Genomic DNA, 11,968 nt, shown 5'->3' with positions numbered 1-11,968 from the left:
CCACCCAAACATCATTTCTAATTCCTCAAACTATGACATTGAATGCAGAATCTCTGTTTAATGGGCCCATATCAATAAGTTCAGTTTGGTCCAACTTTATATTCATTCCACCATTATCTGCACCCTTAAAATTCATTCCCACATATATTTCCCAATTTCTGCTTATATAAATTGGAAAATTCATGCAATTCTTTTGGAGAATAGTGTGCCTCCTCATGGGTGATGTTTGTACCTCACCTTCTGGTGCCTGTTGGGACATCAGTCCAGTTATAGGTCTGGAAGAAAAGAGAGGTGGTGGGGGTGGGTCATGAAAAGAACAAGAAGTGTCTTCCAAGCCAGTTACTTCAGAACATTCTTTTGCAGTTTCATCTGGTAAAACAGGATTAATCGCAGAGGAGCAAGGACTATTTCCCCATGGGGGGATGTAACTACATGCACAGGCACTGAAAGATTAATCCCTTCAGATGGAGGTTGGGAGACAGACTCTTCAGGACTGGCTGAAGATTGAGAAGCCATTTCCTCTAGGCAGGCTGGAGATTGGATGGCTACACCCTCAGGGCAGACCATTACAGGGTTATCTAGAAAAGACTCAGCACAATCTAGGGTTTCAATATCTCCACAGCCTTCATTATTATCCACATGTTGCCATCCCGTTTTTCAGCATCCCGCTCCTTTCCAGTCAATGCCCTCACCCTGCAAAGTTGAGATTTCAGTTTCACATTGTAAAATTGCTTCTCCAACAATGAGATTTTGAGTCTAATTTTCAGAGATCTCAAGTCTGTGGCTACAAGAATAAGATTATACTTCAGGGCACTCGTATTAGCTAGGATTCCCTAAGAAACAAAATCAGCAGAAGGTATCTGTAAATATAAAATTTATAAAATTGTCTCATACAACCGTGGGGATGTAAAGTCCAAGATTTGTAGGGAGGCCATGAGCTGGCTCCTCAATGAACTTTCAGGAGAGGCTGGCTGGATGAATCAGAAAGAGTGATTGTCTCTTCTGAATCCTCCTTAAAAGCCTTCCAGTGATTATATCAAGCATCACTCATTGCAGAAGACACTCAGCTTAACTGATTGCAAATGCAAATTAGCTATAGATTTTCAAAGTGCTTTTAGATCTTTGAAGCTGGAGAAATATATCTTTCCCATCTTCATCTCTATCTCTAGCACCATCTCTCTATCTCGAGACCGTCCTATTATATATAAATCAAATATTCACAATATTAATAGTACACTGTTATTAATATATGAGATACAACAAAACAACTTTCAGAAAATAGAAATGTTAACAGAGAATTATATTAAAAACAAGTCTGAGCTAACATTAACCTTTTCATGATGATTTGTACTTCTTTGGTGAACAATGAAGCAAAACAAAAGAAATGACTGTATCACTAAAACTTAATATCACCGAAGACATACAGGCAAAGACCAAGGTCACGGGTCAATTCAATGATGTTTCTTACATATTAGGGAAATGCCTACTTGAAAAACAGGATTTAAATGGACTACTTTAGTTTTATGTGAAAGAAAAATAGGCACCAGACCTATTGTTTCAACATTTCCACATATTACCATGTAAAATACTTCCATTAAGTTGTACTCTGATCAATATTTAAAGATTTCAGAACTTGCTTAGCACTAGAAAATGCAATTCCTTCAATAAATATCACGAAGCATTCCTATTTTGAACATGAAAGCAACAGCTATACATATTTTCTCTGAACACCTACCTTAATTCCTCCCTAGACACCCATCATAATGAATGCACTAAATTTTGTTAGTTTTCTTGTTTCTTCACTTTGACCTCATTCTGATATTTAATGACACATAATGCATGGTTTGCTTATGTGCACCAAAAGTCCCTACAGATCTTGGACTTTACATCCCCACGGTTGTATGAGACACTTTTATAAATTTTATATTTACAGATACCTTCTGCTGATTTTGTTTCTTAGGGAATCCTAGCTAATATGAGTGCCCTGAAGTAAAATCAAATGGCTTTTTAAAAGGCAATAAAACCAAGATACATTTATAGTAAAGGCACTACAGGGAAGCCCAGGTATTTGAATCTCTGTGAACATTAAGGCTCCCTTTTCCATTTCAAGTTGTAGTTGTTGACCTAGGTGAAATAATTCAACCCAGTACTCTGATAGAACTAGCCTTACTGAAGGATTTAGGACAGATGTTAACAATTCATTTGGATTGGGAGTCCTTTAGAAGTTCTGTGCAATTCTTCCTAGATTGTGTATATGTATTTCATTCTGAATCCTGACACCATGGATGAAATAACAAAAAAATGAAAAATCGGGTAAGGTTATTTGCAAAATTGAAACTAACAAGAAAATAATATACAGAATAAACAAGAATCCTGCAAATTAGCAAGGGCAAGAGATCAAGAAAATAACCACAATCTGAGAGAATAAATGGTGCATACTATAAAATGAGTATGGAAAATTTTCATGGGACTTCAGATAAGGGAGATTTGGTTTCCAGATGTGGGAAGGAGAAAGAATTTAAGAGGAGACTAACAGGACAGGCAGTTTTTTTAGAGAGAAGGTAGATTCTACATGAGAGAGCTACAGTCTTAGGTGCATGAAAGGAAGGTGGGCTGTCTGGAGGGAGGGGACTAAGGCCAGATGTTGGAGGGACTTGACTCTTACTGGGAGGATTTGAGTTTTGGCAGTTCATAAGGAACTTTGAAAGTGAGTAGCATAACTGAAATTATCTCCTGGGGAGATGGTTACTGCAACAGGATGAAAGAAGAAGAGAAATTTTGGGGTTCAACTGGTTAGAAGATTGCTGTGATAGACCAGCTGATTGTGCTGTAGATAGAAAGAACATCTGAGGATATGCAGAGGGAAGGAAAGACCTGAGAGACCTTTCAAAGGTTGAGGTCAAGAATTTGTAAATTAATTTGATATGGAGAAGAAAGTTTTGGCATGTTGAACTTGGGACCTCACAAGAATCCCTAGGTGGAGTTCACCAACAAGTATTTGGAAATATAAACTTCAAGCTCAGCTGAAAGGTAAGGCTGGAAAGAGAGGCTTGGGGGTGTTTGGCAAGTACTTGGAACATCAGCTATGGGTCCATGGGGCTTCAAATTCATGCACAAAACTTCTCTTCATTCAAATTCCACTCACCTCCCTAGGGGGAATTCCATCTCACACCCAAAACCAGGCTCCCTCTTTCCTCCCTTCTCTCCAGACAGCCCACCTTCCTTTCATGCACCTAAGACTGTAGCTCTCTCATGTAGAATCTGCCTTCTCTCCAAACAAACTACCCATCCTGTTTGGAGAGAAGGTAACTCTAAGTTCTTCATTTTGGAGCACAAGCAAGCCTCTATTCTGCTAAATAATCAATGGGGAAGAAAGCCTTTCAATTAAAGAGACATGCAAAATTCTTACACTTGGATCCTCTACTTCTTATGGCTTTCATCCCTACACTGTCTGAAAGAGGCACAGCAAAACAAAAGCACAAGTGACCAGAACCAGCATAAAAACACATCTCTCATTAGGATACAAGGTACCGTTTATAGGGCTGTAAGAGGGTGTCTCTTTAGAACTGCCTCCCCAAACTGCAAATTATGTAATAATAGGTATGTGGTAAGAAAATATCATTGATCATTTAACCTTTGGATATTTACCTTAAATTTTAGAATCTATTCCAAGAAAATAAAACTATCCATATTGATAGCATCATCCATGGTGAAAAAAAACACATCTCTCCTGCAGTACATGGGCCTTGTGGATTGAACCAGTGTGATCATCCAATGAGATACAAGACAGAATTAAAATCATAGTCTTGTGAAGGTCAAAACAACCCAGAGAGCATCTAGTTAACATCCATTATTTCTTAGTGAAAGAAACTGAGATCTAGAGAGAGTAAGTGATTTTTTCAAGGTCACAAAGCTAGTTAATGGCATACTCAGGATAGCAACGCTCATTAGATTTCTCAGAATGGTGGTCTAGATTACGCTAGACTTTTACTATTTTGTAATAAATAAAATGAGAATATGGCCATAAAGCAAAAAATCACATACAATATTCTTATACTTATTTTTGAGGCATTAACTAACTACATCATTAAAATGAAGGCAAATTTGCACAAATATGGTAGAGGTGGACATTTATATGAACCTTTCACATAATCCTCTCTATCAGGGAAAGAAATGAAGGTCATATGTTTTTAGTGAAACCTGCATATTTGATCATTTCAAAGTAAAAATGAGATTTTAAAAGCAGTCACAATAAAAAGAGCTGTAAAAAATATATATATATATTCCTTTTGCCTCTCAAAATGGGCTGGTCCACATATCTTTGATCAGCTATGATGTGCCATTTCTGCAGTTTCCTTTACTGTTCTTGCCAGAACTGAGGCTAATGGGCAATTTCCCAAAGATTAGGTATTTCAGTTCAAACGGAGAGTTGTTCAACAGTTCAATTGTTGTACCTGAGAAATCAGACTGGAATTTTGGAAAGGACAAACTTTCTATTAAAGTGTTCAGTGCTGTCTTTTTCTACCAGGTAGCAGGAGCCTGGGGTGGTAGATAGCTTCCCATCTCCTTCCTGCCCTCTGGTGACACTGGTTCAGGGCAGTTGGGCTTTTTGGCTTTGTGTGCAACTTTCTCTACAGCAAAACTGCTACTTTTTCCTAAAAGTACTTGTTGGTGCACCAGTGGTCCCAGGTTGAATTTTAATTGACTCTATGTCCATATGACCCTGAAACTTTGAATGTTATTGATTTTTTTTTAACATGTGCAGGCACTGGGAATTGAATCTGGGTCTCTGGCATAGCAGGTGAGAACTCTGCTGCTGAGCCACCATTGCCCACCTGTCCAAATGTTATTCATTTTTGAGTCTTGTTTAAGAGTGAGATCGTTAAGCAAACTAGGAATTGTAACACTGCCAAACCATCCCCAAGTTGTAATTTTTAATTACCTTAAAAATATGTTGTTGGAATTTATGTGAGAAATGTATTGTCATGGTCAGGTTCATGTGTCAACTTGGCCAGGTGGTGGTACCTGTTTGTTTGGTTGGGCAAGTGCTGGCCTGTCTGTTGCTATGAGGACACTTCAGAGAATTAAATCACGATCACGTCAGCTACATCCACAGCTGATTCCATTTGTAATCAGCCAAGGGGAGTGTCTTCTTTAATGAGATGCTTAATCTAATCACTGGAAGCTTTTTAAGGAGGATTCAGAAGAGACAGGCTCTCATCCTGCTTTGGCCAGCAAGCCTCTCCTGTGGAGTTCATCTAGACCCTCCATCAGAATCGTCAGCTTCATAGCCTGCCCTACAGATTTTAGACTCTACATTCCCACGGTTATGTGGGACACTTTTATAAATTTTATATTTATGAATATTTCCTGCTGCTTCTGTTTCTCTAGAGAACCCTAACTAATACATTCATGTTCTGAAATTTTTATTTTTCCCCAATTATTTCTCTATATAAATGCTTTCAAATGCATACCAGCTCTAGGGAAGCAAAACACAAGTAGGCATGCACAATAAATACCTTTTTTTTTTAAATAGCAGCTTTATTGAGATATAATTCACATATCATAAATTTCACCTTTTAAAGTGTAAAAATAAAGATCTGTAGTATTGTCACTTAGTTCAGTCACCACCATCTAATTCCAGAACATTTTTATTACCCCCCAAAGAAGGCTCATCTCCATTTGCAGTCATCACCACCCCATTCCTTCCTCTTCTTAACCTCCTCCCCATCTGGCAACAAAAAACCTACTCCCAATTTTTACAGATTTGCCTATTCTTGGAATTTCATATAAATGGAAGCATATAACATGTGGCCTTTTGAGTCCAGATAATTTCACTTGGCAGAATAGTGTCAAGGTTCATCCATGTTGTAGAACATGTTCAGAAGTTCATTTTGTTTTTATCACCAAATAAAATTCCATTGCATGGGTACTGCCTTTGTTTATCCATTCATCAGTGGAAGACATTCAGGTTGTTTCCACTTTTTGACTATTATGAATAATGCTGTAGTGAACGTTTATGTACAATTTTTTGTCTGGATATGTTTTCACTTTTTTGAGTGTATATGTAGGAGTGGAATTGCTTTTTAATGGTATTAGTTATCTTTGGCATACGTGGTTTTACAGAGTAACTAAAAGTTGGTTGCAAATCCTTTGTTTTTAAAATGTGCAATGTATTTTTATTTTCTTATCTGAACAAGATTGAAATCCATTTTCACAAGTCTTTAGTTCTGTATTGTATCATGGTAAGTGGTTTGTCATGGAAATGAATGTTACTTTAATTTGTGAAAATGGCTCGCTCTGTGGTATTCTCCAGACACAGAGGGGTCCAGGAGAAAAGAAAATCTAATGAAGTCAATGAATTAGGAATGACTAAAATGTTGATTGTTAGCTATCATTTCTTTATCATAACTTCTCCTTGCTGAATACCTAGCTGCCTTCCTCATCATAGTTTTTTTTCATTGCCAGGGCCAGCAGACAGCAGAGTGTAAACAAATAGCAAGTTCAGCAATAATAAAAGTGGCAGGTTCGGGTAGGCAATGGGGGCTCAGTAGCAGAATTCTTACCTGCCCATGCGGGAGATCCAGGTTCGATTTCCTGGAGTCTGCCCAAAGTGCTAGGCTCCTTTCAAAATTCCAGTTATGTGACAGGCTCTTCAAATAGTTATGCAATATTATTCTCATTCTACAGATGAGACCTAGAGAGCTTTGTAACCAAATGGTTCATAATTGAGGCGGTAGGACAAGAATTCAAATCAAGAAGCAGGGCTTGGAATCAGATAGACCTGGATTTTATTCTAGGCTCTACTATGTCTAGTTGAGAGCTTAGCAAACTTCTTAAACTCATTAAGCCTCAATTTTTCTATCTATAAAATGGAAAGGGTGATATTTAATAGAGTGGGAGGATTAAGAGATAATGTACCTATGTGAAGCATGTGCCTAGTTCTTAGAAGTAATCAATTAATATTTGCTTGGTGACTGATCTGGGAGTGTCTCATTCCAAACCTGGAGCTCTAACACTGTCCCACCATTCTGGCTGATTTACCAGAGTAATGAAAGCACAAGATGCTCTGATTCAGAAAAGCACAAGCAACATGGATTCTGAAGCTCTGGTCATAATAAACACTGCAGTGGGTGAAGTTTGATTTTTTCTTCCATACTCCTGGGTGCCTCTGATGCTGCTGGAGAATAGCAGTTGTGGTAAGGATAGTTTTAGACAGCACTCCAGCTTTCTTCTTTGCCCTGATGTTGAAGTTGCAGTGGTGGGTGAAGATTGGAGTCACCCCTGGTTATTCATGTATCCCATAAATCATATGTATGTTATTCAGGTCACTGAGAAAGCAGTACAGCTTCGGAGATGACTTGGTCAACACATTTTTCATCCTTAGAGTTTGGGTTTTGAACTCATATTTCCTTTAGTATCATGATGAGCTGCGATGTAAAGCTGCCAGATGAAATATTTTTGTTTGTTAAATCTGGTGACCCTAGCTGGAAAAGACAGCCTAGGATTAGACCTGAAGCTCCCCTTAAACTTTCTGTGCTGTAAACCTAAAGGAGATACCAGAGCTCCCTGCTTTATCTTCTCTTTGTTCTCTGATGGCTTCTCCAACTCCAGAAGCAAAGTTCTTGCTTCAGCAGAGGTGCTGACGCTGCATCCATCTCACTCGGATTTCCCTGCTGGGCTTCTGCAGTGACTTTCTAGTGATCTACCTGCATCTCTGTGACTGTCCTCTGATTCATGTTCAGTCTCACAGCTGGAGTGATGTGCTAAAAAATTAATACTCATTATTTTAGTACTCTTCTTAAAGCACACCAAAATAAAGCAAAAAACCCAAACAAACAAGTAGTTTATCACTTTGCCCATTGTCTTAGTACAAAGACAGTGCTTCTTACCACATATAAGACCTTGCGCTGTCAAGCTTTTTTTATGCTCTTCAGCCTCACTCACAAAATTCATTTTATCCTTCTTACCCTCTGCTTTGTGTACTCTAGCTGTATCAGTCACGGCTCCCCAGAGAAACAGAACAAATCGTTTGTTGAACCTGTGATTTATAGGGCAGGGAACAGGCTGGAAACTCAAGCAAGAGCTGATTTGTCATCTAGTTAGAATTTCCTCTTCTCTGGGAATCTCATCGGGCCTTAATTGATTAGATGAGGCCCACCCATATTATCAAGGGTAAACTCCTTTATTGAAAGTCAAATGATTGTAGATGTTAATCATATCTACAAAATACTTCCCTTGCACATATAAACCAGTGTTTAACTAAACAACCAGGCACTATAGCCTTGCCAAGTGACACATAAATTAACCACCAGGCGATCATGCTCACTTTCTTTCCACCTCTTGTTTTCGCCACCGTTTTTCTCTTGCAATAGCTTCCATACTTTATCGTTGACAATGCTGTCACTTCTCTTAAGTTTTGCTCAGAGAAGTCTTCCTCAACCTCCATAACTAGATCAGGTTCCTCAACGATGGGCTCTTCTGGCCTGATGGAGCTTTCATGCAGAGCACTTAGCACAACTGCCATTTTAAACTTATTTGTATGGTTTTTGATTAGCATCTCTCTCTGTCACTCATCTGTAAATGCCAATAAGAAAAGACTCTGTGGTGTGCTGGGGCCGACTGGTGCTAGCTCTGGTGCTAGCTCATAAGGATCTATTGTGAACGTCTCTTCTCAACTCTACAACCAGGGACAGCACATTGGTAGCTTGGAGTTAGCCAGTGTGAAAGTATTTATACCATGGAAATTGATAACACTATAGACTAAGTTTTTATATATTTTTTAACCTCCTTTTCTGGAGAATTGTTAAACATTTACTAGCATACCATTGAAAGGAACACCCTCATTGTTATACACCTACCTCATAGGAAAGTACCTGGCACATAGTAGTGAGCAATCAATATGTTTTGGATAAGCAAGTAATTTAGTGCCCTGGGCACTGTAACTCCCTTGGGATGGCTTTTTGCTCGTGATCATATAACTTTCTATAATATTTCACAAGAAGACATTGGGCAGTAACTGTTTAATATTTTTGGGTAGGCTGCAGCACTAAAAAATATTATTTATACTTAGAATTGTTATCTCTTTTTTGGAAGGCATATGGAACTGGTTTTCCCCAAAGCTTGCTGGCTTTTCAAAGTTTAGCATTACTTTCCAGACCAGATCAGATGACCCAGCACTGATTTTAAGCAGTGCAATTTCTATCTGTCAGAATGTGTGCAAATTTACTTGAAGGATATTTACGAATTCAAATTCCATTCCCCCCAGTAACCTACTTCAAGATCTTTTGGAACTTTTTTCTTTAAGAATTTCCCCCAGTAACCTAATTCAAGATCTTTTGAAATTATTTTCTTTAACAGATATAGAACTGTATTATGGAGAACAGTTCAGGGTTCAATTTAAGCTATTGACCAAGTTGTTAATTGCTGCCTATGGGGAGACATAATGTAGCCCCTGGTTTCTCAAATTTCAGACATACCCGTGTTACCTTTACAATTTTTTGCCATTGTACTATGCGGTAGCATATCTGTCAGCCACTTTTATTATTAATTATAATATTAAATATTTTTCTTTACATTGGGTAACTTTTAAAAACTTAAATTTGTTTTTTTAACTTTTTATCATGCCTTTAAATAGAAAACCATTTTCCCCCCAAACTCACACTAAACTAACAATAGATAATGCCCATCCATGTACCACCTGAAATCATCTTATGTACTGCCAGTGGTACACATAACACACTTAGTGAAAAACTAATAATATAGAAAGAGCATGGATTTTGAAATTATCCACACTTGGGTTGTTACCCTATATCTCCCATGAGGGCAAGTTACCCCTCTGAGATTTAAATTCTTTATCTGGAAAATGCAGACAGAGAGGGTAGAAAGTGAGATTATGTACACAGCCCAATGAGCACAGAGTCTGGCACAGATGAGGTTCTCCATTAATTTGTTTTTCTGATTTCTACTGAACTTTTTAACCAGCAAAATTATCTCTTTCTGTTTATTAAAAAGGCATTTTTATTGAGGTATAACTTATGTAAAGTGAAATGCTCAGATTCTAAGTGTTCAGAGCAGCATATTTTCACTGTTGATTCTGAATTTATTGTTTTGAAGTTGGTGTCTGAAAATTTGAACTCTGTTATCAGATCTGGTGTTTACTATATATTTGATTTTAGGAAAGTCAAAATTGGAAATCTCTTTATTCATCTAAAGGATGCGATGTAAATCTGATTTAAACGTACTAAACTTGTACAATTGTGAAGTACTCCCCATGCATTCTCATTAGTAATATTATTTTGATCATTATTATTATCAACATAGAGCCTGAGGTTTTCTAACTTGGGTAAATCTGTAATTTTTTCCCACACCTTGCACAGGTATGCACAGCAGTCTTAGTCCGTGTGAACCACTTAGCAATCAGCAACTGGCAGTTGAAAATCACCAACTCGCTGGGGGTAGACTCAGAAGCCTGAAGCAGTCACCCGAGGCTTACTGATTCTGCGTGTCTGCCTCACATTGTAATAAATGAGCAGTTAGCCACCTTTGAGGCATTTCCACAGCTGGGTTTGGTCCATGATCAATTAGAAGCAGGAATCAGAAATTCTGATAAATGGGACCAAGTTTAGATAACAAATTGCCTAATATCGGCTCCATCCATCCATTGACAAAATTTATTGTGCACCTACTATAAACCTTGTCATTCTGGTACCATTTCTGCCAAAATACTTCCTGACCACATTGACCCTTCTTCCCTGACTTTTGACCTTGTAGGCTAAGTTGATAGCCCCTATCACACTGAACTCATCTCCAGTGGCCTACATCCATTTATGAAGGCAGGGTGTAACACTGGACACATGACTTTGCTCCTATTTTGGGTGGGGGCATGTCTTGTTTCTCTAAATTCTACCCGTCAATTACCTCATAGAACTAAGGGTCATAGAACTAAGGTTCAATCCTTCAAGAAAAAGAATTCTTGCCTAATATAAAGAACTTTCTGGCAATCAGGAATGTCTAATGACAGGATTGCTGCCCCAAGAGATAGCAAGTATCACCCAAATGGCATTGTTTAAGTAAAAGGTACCCAATCACCCAGCAATGATTCTGTAGATAGGGATTTGAAATATCCAGAGAGGCAATTAGAACTGGTTGAAATCCAAGTCCCTTTAGACTGAGATTCTATGTTTCCACGAACACCAAAGGAGTACCTCAAATACTAATCTGTTTTCAGTGGGGAAACAAAATTCTACAAACCTCCCAAATCAGTGAATAGACTCTTGGCAAAACCAGCATTCTCCAGTGACATAGTAATAAAGCACAGAGTTAAATAGTGTTATTTTGAAACACTTCAGTCTAGAGAGTGGGACATTATGACTGTGATCATTAGTTAGGTAAAGTTAAAACCCAATATAGGGTGATGGGAGCCCTACTGGGCCAACTAGCATTATAATTAAGGCGCCCATATGCCAGAGGCAACTTCTACAAACTTCTGCTATCCAGAGGCAGAGTACTTGGTAAGATTGTCCCCAGTCTTTATTGCCTGCATTTGAACCTGGTTCTACTTTTTCTCCTTCTCCTTCTTACCTTAAAGGAACCTATCTATGCTGCAGTTTCTACATCTGTAAGATGGCGCTTATATTATTGCTGACCTCATAGGGATGATATGAGGGTTAAATGAGTCAATATTTATATAATGTTTAGAGCAAGAAGTACTTGCCACATAGTAAAGTGTGCTATGTGTGGTCAACAAAATTAATTGGCTTCAGATGCTTTGCTTATTATCATGATAAATATCAGAAATGGGCTCTTGTTGGTGAAATTAAAGATATTAAAACTGCAGATTGGTTAACCGGTTTTAGAGACATTCCCAGCTCTTGCATGAATAGGTTGTAGGAATCTAGCAAAGCAATAGGGATGGCATCTGAAATGTAATCCTTATGTGTCTGGGGTCCAGCAGTTGGGGCAGAGG

This window comes from Tamandua tetradactyla, chromosome 22 (genome assembly GCF_023851605.1).
Source record: "Tamandua tetradactyla isolate mTamTet1 chromosome 22, mTamTet1.pri, whole genome shotgun sequence".
NCBI lineage: Eukaryota > Metazoa > Chordata > Mammalia > Pilosa > Myrmecophagidae > Tamandua > Tamandua tetradactyla.
Note: the sequence above shows the minus strand (reverse complement) of the source record.